The 21,283-nt window shown below is 36.6% G+C and overlaps 1 protein-coding gene across 1 annotated transcript in view; it reads right to left on the reverse strand.

The window, feature by feature from the left end:
- Positions 1-21,283, reverse strand: part of PCDH15 (protocadherin related 15) — a 632,895-nt gene that overhangs the window by 162,828 nt on the left and 448,784 nt on the right. The window lies entirely within an intron of this gene.

Genomic DNA, 21,283 nt, shown 5'->3' on the forward strand with positions numbered 1-21,283 from the left:
ATATTAACTGAAAATTCCAAGTCATATAGAATCACTTCATATCAAATAAAATGTGGAAATTTTGAATGAATATAAATTATGACCTCTCACTATCAAATACTGTGTCATTTGTCTTAAATAGTTCTACATTATTTTTCTTCAGAGAAATTGAAGGAAATCTTAGAAGCCATACAATCCTATCTAATATAAGAATAATATGCAAATTAACTGTCACTCTGTGGCAAAGATGGCAGTACCCATAGCAGCTGGGCAGGATGCTGGTGGTGTCACCCCGGCAATGTGAGCCCAGCAGGCAAGGGGAGCTGCAGGCAGCACCCAGCAGGACCTGCTGGGCGGTAGTGGCAACAACCCGCAAGCAGCACCCAGCAGGGCCTGCTAGGCAGTTGCCACAGCAACCCGCAAGCAGGCAAGGGAGGCCCACAGGCAGCACCCAGCAGGGCCTGTTGGGCGGTGGCAGCAGCGACCCGTGAGCAGGCAAGCGGGGCCAGCAGGCAGCACCCAACAGGGCCTACTGGGCAGTAGTAGCAGCAACCCGCAAGCAGCACCCAGCAGGGCCTAATTGCCCATCCCTGTGGTGTGGAGCAGGCAGGCCCCTCAGAGAGCAGAGAACCATGGGGAGTGGGCCCAAGCCGTCAGAAGCACACCCTCTGAGGGCTCCCGAATTGGAGAGTGTGCAGGTCTGGCTGAGGGACCTCCCCGCCCACCCTCCCCGCTGCCTGCATTTCGTGCACTGGCCTCTAGTGTTATATAGTTGTGCCTCAAACTGTTGCTAAGGAAAATAAGACACGTGGCTGCATTATGAGCCAGGGATACAATAATCACTTAATATCCACAATACCCCTACTCCCCCAAAGAAACCTCCTATAAAACTTTATTTTTTTCTCTAAAATCACTGCTTAAGAAACTAGAAAAATATAACCTAGTGATATAAATAGGTCTTATTTCATAATACCAATACTCTTGAAAATTTCAGTGACTTTTACTGTATGTGGGAATTCTTAAGATTACCAAATCAATCACTTATGTAATCAGTAATTTAAATGATTCTTGTTCAAATTATGGTTTTATTCAGCCACACATCAGAAGATTTGTTATGACAGAATGATTTAATTTGAATAGCATGCTATGTATGTGTATGTTGGGGGAGTGTTGTGTATGCATTGTCCTATATACTGTATGTCCAGCTGCTTAATTTATATCTCTAATAAAGATACCTCAAATATGTCTATATTATTTTTTATCACTGTCATTTCAAATTTAGCAGCTTCTACAAGTCTATTATCTTATAGTTCTGTAGATCTGAAGTTCAACATAGGTCTCACCACTCAAGGTATAGGTAGGGCTATGCTTCTTTCTGGAGGCTTTAGAGAAAGATCACCTTCCTTGCTCACTCAAGCTGTTGATATAATGTAGGTCCTTGGGATTGTCAGATTGATATCCCCACCTCTATTTTGGTTGCCATGTAGGACATTACCAGCTTCCAGAGGCCACCCCTTGTCCTTGGCTCATGGCACATTCCCTCCATCTTCAAAACCAACAATGGTGAGTTTAGTCCCTCTCACACTTTTGAATCTTTCCTCTTTCTTCTTTCATTCCATCTCATACAGTATATGAAGCTCAGCTACAGGCTGTGAGATATGTGGTGTATTAAATAACAAGGTCCAAGCTATAATGGCATTTACAGAAAAATCCCTATCTATCCATAACATGCTTCTACCGGTGTAAAATATCTCAAGCCTAATCATACTGGGCCCAGCCACCATCCACTGTGGCTTAGATTGCTCAATTACTTCTTAATTATTTTCTTTCCATTATTTCTCTTCAGATATTTTTTTTAATAAAAGATAAAAGTAATGACACCAGTTCTCTGCTTAACTTCCTTCAATGATTTCCATTGCCTTGGGAAATATTTAAACCTTTAACATAGCCAGGAGGTTCCTTATTACATGCTGATTTCACTATGTTCCAGAATATTGCAAACCTCTCTAACCTCAAAACTTCTCCAGAAGCCCCTGCCTGGAGGCGTGTGCTATTCTTCACCAGGCTAACACCCACTCATCTTTCAAGTGTCAATCTAACATCACTTCCTCAAAGCAGTTTTTTCTGACTTCTGAAGTGGAAATTAGAACCTCCTGTTACACATGTCAGTAGCTTTATATGCCTGTCATCTATGCCACTTTTATTTATCAGTGTGATTAGTTGTTTAATATTTGTCAACCTTTTCACAATGTAAGCCATTAAGATATGGTCCGGGATATTTGCTTTTCTTTTTTTCACTAAATGCTCAGCGCCTACTATAGTTTCTGACACATAGGAGGCATACACTCAATATTTAAATGCACAAATGAATTATACATATTAGCATATAAATGAATGTATTAACACTGCTATAGAACACTTAAAATTATTTTATTCATTATATACCTGCTGTTTGGTTTTATTTTAGTTTACATTTCTTGCTTTATCATTCTGTGTGATTTTGATCAAGAATTTCAGAGCAAACACTGGAATTATTAGAATAGCACCTGGGACTCTGATAATCTTAGCATTACTACTGATTACTGATCTAAATTGAAAAATAGCATTATTAACATAGTGATATTTTGTCATGATCAAAACAAGGGTGTAATCAAAACAAGGAAATATTTGTGTATTTTCAATATTTTATAGAATGACAACTAGGGACTATGCAGGTTAAGATGGTGAATGCTCAAATACATAAAGTTTAGAAATTAAGAATAAAGGGAATTTAAAATGTCTCATTACTTCAGAACTTCTCAAGTGCCATCAATATTTTAATGAACAAGGCAATGTTCTCAAGGGGAATACCATATGCACCAGATTTAGAAATTTTAGGTATAGAAATATAGCCTCCTTTCAACATGTTGATCAACCTACAGGAAGAAACCCAAATCTAAACTTTTATATATGATTTAATTCCAACCTACACTTTCAGCATTTCATACTATTCACTCTGCTGTGTAAACTCTCTGCCTCTGCTCAAGTCTAATCAGTTTTCCACATTTCCCTAGGACTCAGCATATACTTCTTGACATTTTTTTTCAGACCTCGCTATGATGATTCCTTAATCACCTATGAAATTCTAATCATGCATCCGTTCTTCAAATCCCAATTTCACTTCTTCTAGAAAAATTTCTAGCAATTAGAGATCATTTTATTAATCAGAATTGTACACTTGACAAATGTATTTGTTTTAGTCTACCATATGTCTTCTTAGAATAACATTTCAAAACTTTTCATATATTAAAATTATCAAAGATATAGGTATCTCTATTTTACAATGGGGTGATTTGTTGAGATAAAATATCCAAACACATTTTAAAAGATGGTTTGGAAATAAACGTTAGATGGGGCATCCTCATCAATAGGGTTTCATAATTTTAAGTCAGCTGGAATGGCATAACATGTTCAAAGTCAAGTGCACTAACACACAACTACACACGCACTAACACACAACTACACACGTGTGGGAAGAGCTCAGGAGATTTATCTCAGTGCTGCAGCAGATGCAATGGCGTGAGCACGCTCCGCCTTTACAAGCTTCCGCGGCACACCAGGAAGTGGCATCGCCCGCCTGAGAAGACCCCCAGGAGCCCCTACATAGTACCCTGATCTTTCCTACCATTGGTTGCCCTATGGATGTTGTAAACTTCTGATTGGTCTGGAATGTTATATATACTGCTGCACTCACACAATAAAGTTGGATCTGCGTCACTGAACCGGTCCCCGGAGTCGGGCATGCTGCGTTAGGACTCCGTTCGGCCTCACCCCCGCGGGACCCCCTGCTTCACACACGTACATTTTGATCTGATTTCCCACAACTTAATTCACTGAATGCCATGTTTCCACAAATAGAACTATATTTAGTCCTCATGGAATAAATAACAGTAATATTTTGTTGAAAAATACTCTAAAATTTCAAGGAAACGCAGACATACATCTAGTAGAGACAATGAAACCAGAATGTTTGCGAAAAGCAGGGCTATTTCCTTCCTTTTCTCTTAATTAAGAACCATAAACAGGGTCATGTAAGTTAGGTGACATGAACCGGCTAAGCAAGCTAATTTCATTTCTTTCCTATTACAGATGAGTATGTATATATTAGGCAAGATAATCAAACATAAAATCCCTTATCATCAGCAGTACTGTCAAGAAGTTTGCATTGATGTTTAGTATCTAGCCAAGGAGCTCAGTGTGTGAAACCATTCATCTTCCTAGAAATCAATTAAAAGTTAATTAAGACTGTTAATAAGAAAAATCACACATCTCTTCTTCCCTTGTACTACATCAAAGCAATAAACAGTAATAGCTTCAACGTTATAATCATCTGTCCATGGTTAACACATTTTGTAATATACACCTTACTGTGGGGCCTGATTTGCAGCTACTTATCTATGAATGCGTTTTGCTGGAAACTGGTTGCTAGTCTGTAGTCAAATAAAGACTCACTGGACAAAGCTGAATATTTGCTTTAAAAAGCTTCTGGAAAACCTTAATCATTAAAATCAAAGTTAGAGTATATTAGAGACAACTAAATAATTACTTAAGAAAAAGTCAGAGCATGTACCAGGGCATTTATTGAACATGATTTAGTGACTATGTGTTGAACACCATTTTTTTCTCAAAAATTTCCCATCTTTTATTTTTAATGATTTTTATTTATTTCAATCAGAGTTTAAACTCAGAGCATGCTTTTATACCATATCATTTAAAAGGGAAATATTTTTCTTATACATTTTATTCATCCCTATTTTTCTTCATTTTTTCCCCCAATGGGTCTTTATTATACACTCTTTCCCATCAATAAAAGTGGAAGCCTATTACTGGTATGCCTATAGCGGGCTATGAATTCTATAGAGACCTACACATTGCCTGCATGGGTAGAATGTATTGGGATAAAGCCTCAAATCTGTATCTCCTTTATCAAGAAGTCTCTGGGTAGATTACTTGGACATTTTATCAATGATTAATTCCAATTTAAAATATGTTGTATATACCCATTCAGATTGTTTAGATATAAATCATCTCTGTTTATTCTCACAACAATCAGGTACACACAAAGTACTCTGAGAACAAAAAGAAAATACAGCTATTAGAAAAGGTGTGAACTACCAGATAGCGCCTATTAGCCCAAGTGAAGCTGAGAAGGAGCTTAACTGTGCTTGTTGCTTGTCCTGTTTATAGAAATTTGAGAGGCCGCACATTCTTTTCTCACCTTGAAGTGGAAACTATGAAAGTTATTGAGCAGAAAGGTCAGAAGGAGAAGTTGGGCAATGCATTGTTAATGACATTACGAATGGAAATACTTTTTCCTTCATCTAACAACTTGAAAAAGGTATAAAAGAGTTGTCTTTATTTCTTTACAGAGGCTGAGCTATTTCAAGGGCTGTGATTATCAGTGTGAAAGAGGTTAAGAATCTTTGTATTGCAAGATGCTGGTAAATTTTTTTCTCTCACCACACAAATGCCTCAAATTCATTTTTTAACAATGGCAAATAGAATTACAGGTTAGATGGTAGTAAGTGTACTTGAGATCAACTCACTAAAAACATAACCAGACTGAATAGTTTTTCATCATATTTAATCCATAGGAATCTAGAATCGTACCTAATAGACAAACATGTAAGTTGACCGTCCCTCCGTTAGGCTCACCAGCCAATCAGGAGAGTATGCAAATTAACCCAACAAAGATGGCGGTTAATTTACATACATAGGCATGAAGTGGCAGAGCAAAGACTTGAAGGCTCCAGCCAGAGCAGCGAAGGCCTGGGTCCTGGGAGCTGGAGGAAAACCAGTGCCGGCAACCAGGGGAAGGGAAGGCCTATTGCACAAATCTCTTTGTGCAACGGGCCTCTAGTATATATATAAACTAGCTCCAGGTTAAAAGCCCAGATCTTTCCCTTACTAACTTTGCTGCCTTTGGTGAATCAATCACTCTAAGCTTCCATCTTTCATTTCATCTGTTGATGCTAATGAGTATTTATTTCACTACCCCAAAGACAATTGAACACACTTAGCATGCCTGGTCATTTTAAATAATCAGTATTAAAATATATATGTTTATTGTTTTTAAGGTTTTCAATATCTACTTAGAAACTGTTTTAAAAGTTCCATTCTGTCATAAACTTATTTTAAAAATATTTTTTGATAGAACAAATCAACCTATTTTTGTTTGGCATATTTATACATTTCATTTTTCTTATGATCATGTTTAACCTGGCATACTGAATCTATTAGTTTCTATTAACTTTGTTGTCAAGCTTTCCTGAGAATTTTGGTTTCTGTGTTTATTAGATAATTCATTTATGAAAGATCATCAAACCTGTGCACAGTGCTTTTAGTGTAACAAGTACACATACAGAAAAATTTACATGATCAGAGAACACATAACAAAAAGAAAATGTCACTTTAGTTACTATCTATATATATCAAAGGCTAAGTGACCGACATCCATCCATCTGACCGTCCAACTGACCTACCAGCAGGTACATATGACATGCACTTTTAACAAAGTTAAAAATAAACATTGACTCACGCATGTGCGATACATATAAAGTTCTCACTGGCGCCAATCACACGTGTGTGTTTTGATCTGTTATTGTCAATCATGAATTTGGTTGTTCTTGTTGACATTCTGAAGCTCAAAGAAAGTGGTGTTGTCAACAGAATAAGTCTGAAGACCAACTATTGGACAATGTACCTCTGAAGCTGACAGAAGCCAGCATGCTTATCATGTTTTTGTTGTTTTTATATCATTTTTTGTTGTTTTTATGTCATGTCTTTGTTGTTGTTAAATCATGTTGTTATTGTTTATTAATCAATTTATATATTATTTTCATATACATTTTACTAATTTTCTTTCATCTCTGACACTTCTATTATAGAGAAAGGGTGAATAGCAATATTAAAATATTTCTTCTAATTAATTTCCTTTCATTGTGCATGAATCTGTGCACTGGGCCACTAGTAAGAAATAATGATGAATATTTAAGGCCACTAATACATAGATTAAGATAGTATTAGACACATGATAGAGATTTTATGGATATTGCCATACTGAGAAATGTTTCCAATGTCTGGCCTAAAAACATCAGTTACATTTTTGGAAAAAAAAAGTATTCCATTTGAAAGTCAAAGAGAAGAGATGATAACTTCCAGTTATGTTTAAAGTCATTTCATCAGGGATTAGGAAGAAAATGTGAGTGACCATGACCTGATTATAAATTGTGAGGCTCTTAAAATAATTGTAGTGAGAGATGAAAGGGTTATGAGAGTGATTTCACACTAAACATTTCCTTACTTGTCATAATGACAGCAAGCCATCCTTCCAAATCAAAAAGGATAAATTCTAGGCAAAGAAATCTGTACATAGTATTTTCCCATAAAAAAAATGTTTGACAGCTTCCCATATTTTCTTCAAAGCTATGTCTTTTTTTAGTGTTTTTGAAGTCTTTGCACTCTAGGATTCAGTAAACCTCAAGTAAACTGTACCTAAGGGCTTAGGTATTTCTGGGGGATGCCTTCCCTGGCTCCCCCAAGTCAAGACTGATGTCCATCCACTGAGACTCCATAATTCTGTATTTACTGAGATCATTACAATCATAATGCAACTGCCTGTTTACCTGCTTGTCATCTACACTGTATTTTACACAATTGGAGGACAATAAATATACACTGCTCATAGTTGATTTTAATGTCTATTCTTCATGGGTGTACAATGAATGTTTTCCAAGTTAATGTTCAAATAATGATTTTCTTTTATCAAGTAGTAGGTGCCTTATTGACTGTTTTGTTCAATAACCAATAGCCAAAACAATTACTCGTAGTTACAGAATAAATTACATTTTATCCTAACATTTAAGGCTCCTGTGATCTTGTTCTAACCTATATTTATGCACCAATCTCCCACAACAAACTCAGACACGAAGTCTACATTTTAGTCAGAATAGTTTATTTAATGTATCAGTCAGCTTTCAAACAACTGCAAAATCTCAGTGGTTTGCCATCACTGACGTTTATTTCTCTCCCATGCTCATCCCTTGGGAATTCCTTGCTGCTCTACTCTGTATCATCTTTACTCCAGGAAAGAGGCTGAAGAACCAGCCTCTATTGACACAGACTGTTCATGTAATTTAGGGGGAAAAGGATATTACCAAGCCATAGCTCTTAATGTTCCTGTTTGGAAATGGAACATCTCACCTACACTCCCACTTCATTGGTTAAGATAAATCTTATATGACCAAGGCTGATGTCATGAGGTGAGGGACAGAAAAATTAAAATTGGAAACAATAAGACAGTCTACCACTCTTACTGTTCTTGAAATGCACTGTGTTTTCTCCCCGCTTCCTCACAGTCTTTGGTTTTTAAACCCTATCTTACTCTTTAAAACCCACCTCTAACTTTGCTCATCTGCTTTCTGAGAAATATCTCCTTTTCATCTCACTCCTGACCCCTCTTGACCTAGGCACAAGCTTTCTATTGTTATTTATGTATGTCGTCCAATTAAATATTAGGCCTTAAAGTTAAAGCTCATCCACTTATTATATAACGGGAGGCACCAACAGGAAAAAGAATCTGTGTATTGCTTGGCAAAAGAAGGTAAAATGTATGAAAAGAGGGAAGTTCAGGCAGAGAGGGAAATAAGAAAGATTATTTATAAAAATAGACAGCAAGAAAATGGAAATAAAGTATTTTCCTAGAGTTGGGTGATATTTAATTCAAATGAACTAAGAGTGTCAAATTAAGCAAGCCAGTTTAAGTGGTTAAACATAGCCTAGAGTTCTCTTAATGATAGAATACAAATTAACACCAAGTAATTAAATAGTAAGCCTGAGGAAGAGGCCGTGTAGCCCTGTACCAAATTTGTTAAATATCCATTCATCATATAATGATGAACAACACTCAGAGTATAGGACTTTGATGCTTCGGGAAAAGAGTTGGCAGGTTCATAGTCACACAAAAAACAAATAATGTTTTATGTTCATTGATGTCTTCATATAATGAGATTGTCTTTTCTCTTTCTCAAATATTCCCTGTATTCATGGAAGGGGAGAGAAAAATCTGGGAGGACTCATTCCATGATTTTCATATTTTCTCCCTATTGCTTTGCATTTGATAATTCTTTACTGTGGGTTTAGTGAGTATTACACCATTTTGTGTGATGGTCGAAAGTCATATGCTGGAATTACATTTCGTTATCTCACTTCTTACTTTTACTTCTCCAACATCTCCAGTCTCTCTTTTTTTAAATAGACAAACATATACAAGGCCCTAAATCGAAGTGCATTTTGCTAAAGTAACCATTGCTGTCTTATGCCTGCTTTATTCTATCATGAAATCCTCCCCTTACTTCCCAACCTGCATGTTTTTCAGTCCACATGTCACCTCTCTCAGGAGCATTTCATTACATGAGAAGCATCATCTTTATGCTCCTTAAGCTCACTGCACATTCATTTACCAAAGGCTTTAGTACTTTCTTTCTATAGCCCCATGACATTAACAGCTCGTTAAGGGCAGGCTGGTGCTCTCATTTCTGTTCTATGCCTGTTCTTTGCATTGACAGGTTGTAGATATTCAATAAATATTTTCTGCAAAACTTTCATTTGAAGCTATTTCCATTATGCGTTTACCTAGAATTCCTACCCCAATCACATAATCACGTGAAGAAATTAGAAATGCCATTTAGAATTTATAGTAACAAGTTTTCCTCTTTAGATGAAAATTAAATGAGCAATCATACCAACAATTGCTTATTCCTGGATTTTGTCTTGTTATTGTTCTATTGTGTTCTTCTATTTCATTTTACATCATTTAGAATGCCGTAAGGAAATCTACTTATAATTCAGTGTGAAGATCAGTGTTGTACATATATCTGTCTTATGGAATTAAATACAATAGTTTTATTTTGCAACACTGCATTACAGTGTGAACTCAAATCCTTTCCAATATGACCTTCCTAAACAGGATCTTTAGATATTTTTTCTTCTGAATTACAACTCCATGAAATTGTATTACCATAGATAGATATATTGATATACTGTATATCTGTTTAAGTATATACTAGTATGTTTAACTGTACTATATACATGAAAATGTAAAGTTTTTTTTTCCTCTCAAGAACCATTTTCTTCCACTTTTGGAGTGATATGCCCTTGTTGAAATGAATGCTTTAGTCAAAAGAAAGAAAGAACTTCCCAATATACCATAGATAAACATCTTAACAAAAGCATTGTTCCTTCAATTAGTCATTACAATGACATAACTTCCTAAAATATTTACCAAATTATTTTGTTAGGTAACTCTCTTAGAGAATCTGTGGAATGGCAGTCAATAGTCATCACTTTTTAAGTAATTAAGCAAAAGAAAGTACCATCACCATGGACTGCATTTGCTGCAACCATCAGGCTGGCTCAGGCATCTTTCTGTTTGTGCTTACCTGTCTGTCAAGGTCTGATGTAAAGTACTGTTCTCTTTCTATTTTTAAAGTATTTTCATTTCCTCTAAGTTTGTTGAGGATATGATATTTTCCTTATTAGATGTTTTTATGATCATAGCTACTAATTCTCAAATTTTAATTTTTATCCAGTACTCTTTTTACTTAAATATAAAGATGCCCACATATTTCCCTAAAGAGCCAAGACTGTGCACAGAGTATTGTCCTTCCATCTGTCACAGATCTTTCTTTTGTTATGTCATGCTTTCTCACAAATGATTTGCTTACCTCAGTGCTAGAAAAAAAATCATATGGAAACTAGAAACATCTGAAAGCCAGATTAGATTCTCTATGAAATTCTCCATAATTGCATTTTCTGGAAATTATTCAAGTATTACATTATCATGCATATTTAAGGCAAAAAAAATGCATTTGCCAATATATATTCACTTAATGAGAGAAAATATCTCCTAACTCCCAAATACTATGAATAATGCCTTTTACCAGATATAAGTATTCATTGTTCCCAAATACAAGAACAGAATTAAAAGGGCTTTCTCCATTTTACATACATTATTATAATCTATATATATAAAAGGCTAAAGGACCGACTGTCCGTCCAACCTCTGACCGACTGGCCAGTACATATGACATGCACTGGCAATTTAAAAATAAATGGTGACTCGTGCATGTGCGATACATATAAAGCTCTCGTTGGCACCAATTGCACGTATGCTTTAATTTTATAGTACTATATTATATATACTATTTTGACATGTAATTTTTTGCAGTGATGTAATTACCGCATGAATATTTCTTCTAATTAATATTCTTTCAGTGTACATGAATCTTTGCACCGGGCCACTAGTATTATTATATTTACCTACCCGGATGATGTCACTAGAGTAGAACAGGATACAGATTTTGATCGCTTGGGTTTATTTTATCTTCTGTCATTCCTTGAGCTAGGCCTAAAATTTAGCAATTGTTAATTATGTTCCATTCCCCGAACCTGGGATGTTGCCAAATTGGTTGAGAAATATACATTTTACATTAATTCCTCTGCCAACAATACACTGGAGTAACTAGGTTGCATCATCACCTATCTCATCTACCACATTTGTTTAAATTAGGAGAACAGAATTCATTGGATGGAATAACTTATCTCTATTTACTCCCTAGGACTGCATTTATGTGTACAGGAAATACGTACAAAATGCATATTTCCTCTTGTGTGACTAGAGGAAAACCACTGTACTAAATAATGCTTTTACATCTTTTCTATCAGGTTCTTGAATCAAATGTTGGATTTAGACTCTGTGTGTTGTTCCTTTCCCAGCTGCTGTCCTTGCAAGATGCTGTCAGAATACATCCCTAAGTGACACTGACTACATAAAAGGTGTCTATTTTGGAAACGATTACCATGCAATAGGCATTGTGCAAAGTGCTGTTTGTTTCCTTTTACGTTGGTGTGAAATGCTACTGCTGCTCATAGTAATATTAGAAATAAACACAGATGTTTAAGAGTTACAGATTTTATCAGAGACATATATTTTATCAACACTCGAGGTTTTGATTTTTAGTTGTTGCTAAATGAGAGAAATTAAACTCAATTGGAGATTTCTAAAAGTGAAAGAAAACTTTTGGACATACATTCTGTTATTGTTAACATATTCTCAAGAAAAAAGAACATTTTAATGTCAATTGGTCATGTTGAAATTTCCCTTGAGAATAAAGGGATTTGGTCTATGGAATTATGGGGATGGTTAGAAACAATCTAGTCAATCTAATGAAGTAGTTAAAGAACTGGAGTCTGGCATAAAAAATTAGAAAAACAACCTGGAAGTTAAAATAGTGTGCATTACTCCGAGAAACTGAAGCTCTCTAATCTGTCTACCAAGTAGCTTTGAAAATAATAAAGAAGAATGTTATTGATTTATTTCAAACTTAAAGTCTGAAGCATCCAAATGGAGGCTGAAGCTACTGTCCAACTTGACATGTTTGAACTATTTTGATTTGGTTTGCCTAGAGGAGGCATTACTCTTGCTACGTTCATGAAGACTGATCACTTTGGACAGAAATCTGTCTGTGTTGACGTGGACGAGTACGATGCCGAGCACTCATAAAGCCATTAGAAAACGCTGTAGGCTCAGAAGAGCAGCTCCTCATAAAACTGTTTCAACAGGAAAAAGACAGTGAAAAAGAGGCTGTAGTTGCTCTATCCCCACGACATGAATTATGACACCTACAGGAATATCTCCAGTCCTGGGTTTCAGTATCCCAATGACCCAATCTTTCTGAGGTATGTCAAACTAAACAGTGAGGAAACAAGCCAAAGAGATACCACCTGTCCTTATTGATTTATTCTGTAGGCTGAAATTAAGATTGAAAGGAAAGACTCCCATCTTTGATTCTTGTGTGACTAGAGGAAAACCACTGTACTACATACGGGTCTTCATTTGCAAGATGAGCTCCCTATACGACAGACAATGCGAGAGAAGTTACAGGTGATTAATTGGTGTGCACCGTTAGGATCCATGCCTGTGGGAAGCAGAAGGAAGCAGGACTGGATTGAGGGAGAAATCCAACCACTAATCAGGGTCAACGATCGCCTTGGCTAACTCTGGAAGGTGTCTGGAATTAGGATTGCACGTTAGAGTTATTCTGAATTGGGCCAAAATGGCCAGCCCTTTACCCTGGGACATCAGTCAGAATGTGGGTGAGACTGAAATGGGTGTGACTGCGGGTAAAGGGGTTCTTTGCAGCTGAGGTCACGCCTGCAGCAGCAAACAGCTGACAGGTGTCTCCCTGCAGCATTCTCAGAGGCTAGACCAGCATGGCCCTCCTTGAAAGGGGATCTGGGTGGTACCTTTCAGTCTCTAGTATAATAAGCCTCTATCTTCATTGCCTTTTCATTCGATTACAAACTTTTAAAAAAAGAATATAATGAAGCACACACATACACACACATAGGCATACCTAGAATCATTACAGTATCAATTTTTCATTGTTTACAAAAGAAATAATAAGCTACAGAGCTATAGTACGGCCTCAAAATAAATCTGGGGTTGGATGGTTTTTGATCTGAGCTAATAATGATCTGTTTCTACCCCTACACTCAGAGATGTGGCTCAAAGTTTCTTTTGAATGTAATTCTCATGTAAGAGCGAATGATGCTTTTTACATCTTTTCTATCATTTCGTTCTTATAAACTTACAGCTATCCAGTTATTATTGTCCACATTTTACAGATAAGAATATTGCAGGATAGTTAAGAAAGTTGTTCAGGTTCCTGCCATTACCAAATAAGAGAACTTGGATTAGCTTTTAGGGTATTAATATTCATCCGTTTGTGATCTTTTTTAAGGGAAGGGGCTGCTGCAATTGGTGCAGCATTACACATTATTCTGACTGCATGATAGGTTGCAGCCCAGACATAAACAGGAAGATGACATGAAAACAATTCAGAATTCATTCTAAAATAGTTTACTTATTTTGAGTATGAAAATTAAGAGCCATTATCACAGAACTCCTCACTTTGAAGATTATTATTGCATAGCAAATCAAAATTTACATGCAATAAATTAAAACAAATAAAAAACTTAGTTATAGGAAATTTCACTGCTTCCCCTCACATTATTCTTTACTCTGTTGCAAGCTGGTCTAAAGTGAGACCAGTGGGAGAAATACCTCAGTAAAGTCAATGGAAGTCACAGCATGAAATCCTGGGAATTACAATATGCAATTTACCCAGGCCTATGAATTCCACTTACTGTTCTGACACAAGGAGGTAATCATTTTAAAATGAACCTATAAAACATTCAACATCTATTCCTGCCTTCTCCATTCTCTTGCTTCTGAACTTGAGGAGAGGCTCCATCAATGGATTCAATTCCCTCTTACAGTCCCAGGGGCTATGCCCCAAGAACATCCTCCACATCCATTTTTACTGAATTTACTTCCATCAGCCTTCAAATCTGCTGAAGAAATCAGTATTATAAAAGAAGAAGGAGGAGGAGGAGGAGGAAGAGGAGGAGGGGGAAGAGGTAACTTCCTACTATGTCTGCTGTATTGCTGTAAGCCTTTCACATCTCAATCTAGGAGGGAAAAAATCATCTATAAACATTATCTCCACTGCTGCAGCCATTCCTCACTGAGTTATTTATTTAGTTACTAGAAGCCTGGTGCATGAAATTCATGCACGGGTAGGGTCCCTAGGCCTGGCCAGTGATCAGGGCCTATCTGTGGGGCTACTGGTGGAGAGATTGGGGGGCTCCCTGCTGGCATCCACCTTGGCTGGCCTGGCACCGCCTGCTTGCCAGCCCCGCCCCCTGCCGCCAGATGGGGCCTGTGGGCAGCTCCTGAGTTGAGCATCTGCCCCCTGGTGGTCAGTGCGCGTCATAGCGACTGGTGGTTCTGCCGGCCTTCCAGCCATTTGGTTTATTTGCATGTTAGGCTTCTATTATACAGGATTTACTGTCATGCTGAACTTTTTTTTTCCCTTCTGTTTTAGCCTTTGCATTTTCTTCTTTTTGGAGTAGTCTTCACAGAAATCTATAATTCTTTAGTTCTGAGCTTACATAGCTCTCCTTCACAGGGGAGTCTCCTGGGCCTCTTAATATATAGGAAGATACTTACTATACACTCTCAGAGAACTCTCTATCTTTCCTCACAGTGCTTATGATGATTTTTACTTTTGGATCTAATGTGGCACTTATTTAATGTCCAACACTTTGCTGGTCAGTGAGGTTCATGAGAGCAGACACTTCTGTTAGTTACAACACTGAGTCTAGTGCTTCACACATAATAGAGACATTATAAATGTACATTCAAGAAATGATCAGTGAAAGATAGACAGATCATAACCATCCAGCTAAAGTAGAAAACATATTGATGTAATTTATTTTAAATAGAAAAACATATTGACAAGATGCTAGCATTTCCTCCTTTATAACTGAGAGAGAATCTAACTTTTCAAAGGGAAGCAGAGCAAGATTCTATTTAGTCAAAAATCAGAAGAAATTCTTGTAAATGGCAGTCTTCGTGTTGGTCAAAAACAATATTCTGATCATAATATTCTTGCATAAATTTTTATCTTATTATAGTGCAGTTAAAAGAATACTAAACTTTTGGCCTGAAAAAAAATATGTTGTTTTTTTTTATTTCCAGTTCTTTTACGTACTTATTAGCTATGTTACAATTGATTTTTTTTTATGTTACCACTCATGTATTCTATCTGAGATGCCATGCCAGTAAAATGGGAAAATAATTTAGGACTTAAAGTGCTTTACAAACACTTAAGTGCTAACACTCATTGTTTTCAATTAATCTACATATTTAAAAAGGGCATAATATAATTAATGGAAATTAAAGTTGTTACATTGCTCTTTATTCCTAATATTAGAACTGTTATTTTAATCATTCATTTTATTGGCATGTATTAACCATGCAATATTTGTCAGGTACCATGCTTGGAGGAAGATAAACAAAAGCATTATATATGTTGCTACTTAATTGCTCTTAAATATATTGCAATTACTTTTCAAAAACAAAACTAAAATACAAAGGATTAAGTCAAGTTTTTACTATATTCAGTGACTAAAGTTGGATGTTGAGTGCAGGTGCAAATGAGGTGCTACATTCTAATTAGACATAATTATGTATATGTATATATATAAACATATACCTGACATTTGTTTAGTACCTTCTAATTTAAAAGCTGTTTTTATGTACCTTATCCCTTCTAATCATCACATCAACAACTGTAAGAAAGTTATTATGATCACCTTCATTTTACTAATGAGAAAACTGATGTTATAAGAACTTAAATAAATAGACCAATTTGTACACTAAATAGAACTAAAACTTCAATCCAGATTTTTTTAGTATAAAACTTTTGCTTTTCCTACTACATCAACTCTCCTCCCCCTCACTTTGTCTCTTGCTCTCTCTGTTATTATAGTGATTCATGCTAATCTACATGATAAAATACTAATGAATGTATGATATCATATCACACATGCCTTAAGTCTTATCCTTCATGCCAATCTTCTCAGATTACCTAAAAGTAACTTCATTAAAAACTGATATAAATATAAAAAATGTACAAGCTTTGCTCAACTGAGATAATGAATATTAGTTTCAGACATAAAGGAATATTATATTTCATTTGTCTCAAAAGAATACTCTTGTACCTTCAGTAAACCAAAATAACCTTATCTTCCTTGACCTAATTGATTTTATGAAAGTAGATACTTTATAAAAGCACGGCCTAACAAGGGTATACAGCACAGTTCACAGAGATGATGGAAAACATGACCATTAAACTAACAGTCACATTTAAAATCTGAATTTTGAATTCTATATAAAATTGTCAATAATCCACATAAGCTTGCACATTTGTCCACTTACTAGTATAATGGCAGGCATCATACAAGCTGTGTGTCAATATATAAAGATTTGGATGTAATTACATGCTCTAAAACTTAAGCAATATTCTGTTGTTGCAAGTACCTTTTAACTAGGCCTTTTGGGATTTTGAGACAGGCAAAAAAATCTATTTAAAGAAGCCATGAAGCAGAGGTACACACTTATTACTAAAATAGTGTTTAGAATTAGCCTTTGCTCGAGTGTGTAGAAAGGAGGGAAAAATACTGAAGGGATAAAGAAAGAGTTTGTATTATAATGATCCTGAAGGCCTGATGCACGAATTCGTGCACCAGTGGGGTCCCTCGGCCTGGCCTGCGGGATCGGGCTGAAACTGGCTCTCTGACATACCCCGAGGGGTACCAGATTGCAAGAGGGTGCGGGCCAGGCCGAGGGACCCCACTGGTGCACAACTGGGGCTGGGGAGGGACCACGGGAGGGCTCCAGAGCGTGTCTGGCCCGCCTCGTTCAGTCCGATCGGCTGGACCCCAGCAGCAAGCTAACCTACCAGTCAGAGCATCTGCGCCCTGGTGGTCAGTGCATGTCATAGCCACTGGTTGACGGGTTGTCTGCACCCTGGTGGTCAGTGCATGTCATAGCTAGCGGTTGAGTGGCCTTAGCATATCATTAGCATATTATGCTTTGATTGGTTGAACAGACAACTGGACGACTGGACACTTAGCATATTAGGCTTTTATTATATAACATATGTTAATCTACATGGTAATATACTAAGTAATGTATAATACCATATTACACATGCCTTAAGTCATACCCTTCATCTTCTCAGATTACCTAAAATTAACTTCATTAAAAACTGATATAGCCGAAACCGGTTTGGCTCAGTGGATAGAGCGTCGGCCTGCGGACTGAAAGGTCCCAGGTTCGATTCCGGTCAAGGGCATGTACCTGGGTTGCGGGCACATCCCCAGTGGGGAGTGTGCAGGAGGCAGCTGATCGATGTTTCTCTCTCATCGATGTTTCTAACTCTCTATCTCTCCCCCTTCCTCTCTGTAAAAAATCAATAAAATATATTAAAAAAAAAAAAAAAAAAAAAAAACTGATATAAACATAAAAAAGATGTACTTTTTTTGCCTTTCAGGAAGGCAGATTAAGAACAAAGAACATGTTTCAATGGAGCACTTTTCTAAAACATGTTTGTGTAGACACAGAACCAACGTTATTTTCATCAAATAACACCAAAGGAACAAATAAAAAATAAAAATATTTAAATAATAATTTAATCTTGAGAGTTACATTAGCTTCCACATTTCTATGATCTTATAGTGCTCTGCACCTGCCGGCCTCAGCACTTCTCACATTGTCTTACATATGATTATTTGTATTTAGGTGTTTGCTATCTAATGCCAATTCTAAAAGAGCAGAGAGTGCGCCTTGCTCAGAGTAATGCTTTAGTGCAGAACTGAGTTTTCATCTCAGTAAAAATTAACTAAGGCTTTTAACAGTTTTATTTTCCTCCACTCCTATATTAGAAAGAATATATCAATGCATAAAAATGCAAAATGATTAAATTCAAAATTGATTTGATGCCATCATACATGCTTGTATTCATTAATTTGTTCACACATTTACTAACAAATTTGCACAGGACAGCATCTTAGGGACTGAGGAAGTGAACAAGGACAAGAGCAAAGTGCTCTTTGTTCTATTGTCACTTGAACTACAGGAAAAAGCAGATATTATACAATAATTGCCTTTTAAAAATTACTAGAGTAATAATATCCAGTAATAAGGTAAAGATGCATTGCACAATTATGGCATATAGTCGGGTTTCTAACCAGCCTTCCTGGAAATTACATTCTAATGAGGGAGATAAAGGTTAAATAAAGTCACACAAGTAAACAATTTTGAATTTTAATAAGTATTATGAAAAAAGCACAGTGAAGTATGAGAGCATATAAATAGAGGCTCTTAATGTAATCGTGTGGCATCAAGAAAGGAAGGACATCCAGCTCACATCCCTCATTCCTAAACTGCAGCTCTAATAAGATCAGGAAGTTTGGTGACTTTCACTTAAATTGTACTAAGTACAAGTCATGACAAATAACTATTTTTTTTTTACCTTAGAAAAAATGACAATAGATATAATACGTCTTGATTTTAGTAAAATGCTTGATTTTTTCATTACCTTTTTGTGGTTAAGATAGAAAAAAAAATTTTTTTTCTAGATGATGGCATAATGATTTAGATTCAGAGCTGACTGAAGAATCATCCTAAGTTGAAAGTCAAACTGAACAAGACTCCGATGACAAGCAGCAAGCTTCTGTACATAATTAGTGACTGGCGCAACATTGTCAGCCATCTTTACGAAGGCATAATACATAACACGAAGCTGTTTCATATCATGGGTGACTAAATCAACCTCAATTTAAGCCTCAAAATTCAAGCGTGCAAACTGTTACTGCTGCCACCACTACTATTATACTTCAGGGATTGTGAATTCTCTTCTTTAAGCCTTAGGGGACTTTATGATCTAGATACAGACTCTCCTATTTTAGACAAGAAAACAGAGTATCAGGTAGGTTATATACTTTGCCCAAAGTCATTGAGTTGCTAGAACATAGCTAGAATTTGAACCTCAGACTATCCAATGCTATGGTGAGTGCTCTTCTCCAGAATTTTAGGCTACCTCCTATTGTAAATACAGGTTCTTTAGAATTTCACAGCTTGACACAGCTGATATTGACTTGCCAGTTACATAATTTTGGTAAATAATTCACCTCTTAGAGTTTGCACATCTATACTAATAAAAGGGTAATAGGCTAATTAGGGCGGATGTCTTCTGGAAGTCCATCCGAACAAAGCCACAGTGGCTGCGAGGCCCGGGGCTCAGGCAGCCATGAGCCCCGGCGGTTGCGAGACCCAGAGCTCAGGCCTCACAGCCGCCACAGCCACCAGTGGCTGCAGTGGGGTAATGGGGGCAGCGCCTTCCCCTGATGAGCCCGGTCGCCTCCTGTAGAGGGAAGCCAGACTGCTTGGGGAGCAGGCCTAAGCTGTCAGTAGGACATCCCCTGAGGGCTTCCAGACTGTGAGAGGGGGCAGGCAGGGCTGAGGGACCTCCCCACCCAGTGCACAAATTTTCGTGCACCAGGCCTCTAGTTTATAATAATAAAAGTGTAATATGCTAATTGGACCAGACATCCTTCTGGACATCCTTCTGGGACCAAGCCAGGGCTGCAGTTGTGGGATCAAGGCAGACGCAACAGCTGCAAGAGAGGGTTCCAGGCAGCTACGGCTGTGAAGGCCTACTCTTGCATGAATTTTGTGCATTGGGCATCTAGTATAGAAATAATATTTGTACCTACCACATCAGATTTTGTGAGTATTGAATAAGCTAATACACATAAATCACTTGGAATAGTATTTAGCATGTAGCTAACAACCAATATATGTGAGTAAATAATGCTGATATTATTTAAGAGTTTTACTATGTCTTCCTACATTCATAACCATAGCTAACTGCCCCCAGATTGGCGTGGAATCTAGATAATCTCTCAAAAATTCATATAGCTCTCATTCATTGTCATCTGTTTATTTTCAATAAATCCTAACAATGTCTCATACATTCTTCTCACACACTCTTATTTCAAAAAGTTGAGAGTAAGCCAAATACAGGAAGAAAATAAAATTGTGACGGATGTGCTGCTAGTGTTGTAAAATGTTTTCTCTACAGCATCTCTTTAAAATAAAAATGGAAAGTAGCAAGTGCTGCACATTAAGTCTGTAGAAGATTTTATGCAATTGTGAATTATTCTGAGGCTCATGGGAATTGTGATTTATAATTGAGTGGCAATCAAAGAGAAAAATCATAAAAGCAAATTTTGCTTAGAGAAGTCAACTAAATTTACATAACTGATGAATCTTCATTGAATGGTGAATTCATTAAGTTCTTTCAGTGAATGACATTATTTCAATGCATTAATATTGACTTTTTGGTTTTTTCAGGACCAAGACTACCTACAATATTTAGTGAGACCATAATTGAGTGTCAAATTTTCTAAGTATGAATATTTCTATTGAAATTTATGTCTCACTAATTAGTAATGGGCATGATTAAATAATCTAGAATTTCAAAGGAAAAAGTAGGTATACTTATTTTTGGGGAGGTAATTATTAAAAATATTCCTTATTTGAAATGACAGAGGGGAATCTGATCATTAGGTTCTTCTCATTTTTTTTATTACTTCTATTTTACCTCTTTTTTTTTTCTATTCCTACCCTCCCAAGTCTTCACCTGGTGCCTCCTCCATTGATCCTATTAGCATTAAACTTTCCACTGCTCAAGAGAAAAGTCCTGTGAAGCAGAAATTATTCAAAATCATGAAGTTTGATGAAGAGCTTAATTAAAGTGAAGCAATTCATAAACAACCAATTTTGTGGTAA

This window comes from Myotis yumanensis, unplaced genomic scaffold, assembly GCF_028538775.1.
Source record: "Myotis yumanensis isolate MYYU_CA2020_CCGP unplaced genomic scaffold, mMyoYum1.0.hap1 SCAF_13, whole genome shotgun sequence".
Classification (NCBI taxonomy): Eukaryota; Metazoa; Chordata; class Mammalia; order Chiroptera; family Vespertilionidae; genus Myotis; species Myotis yumanensis.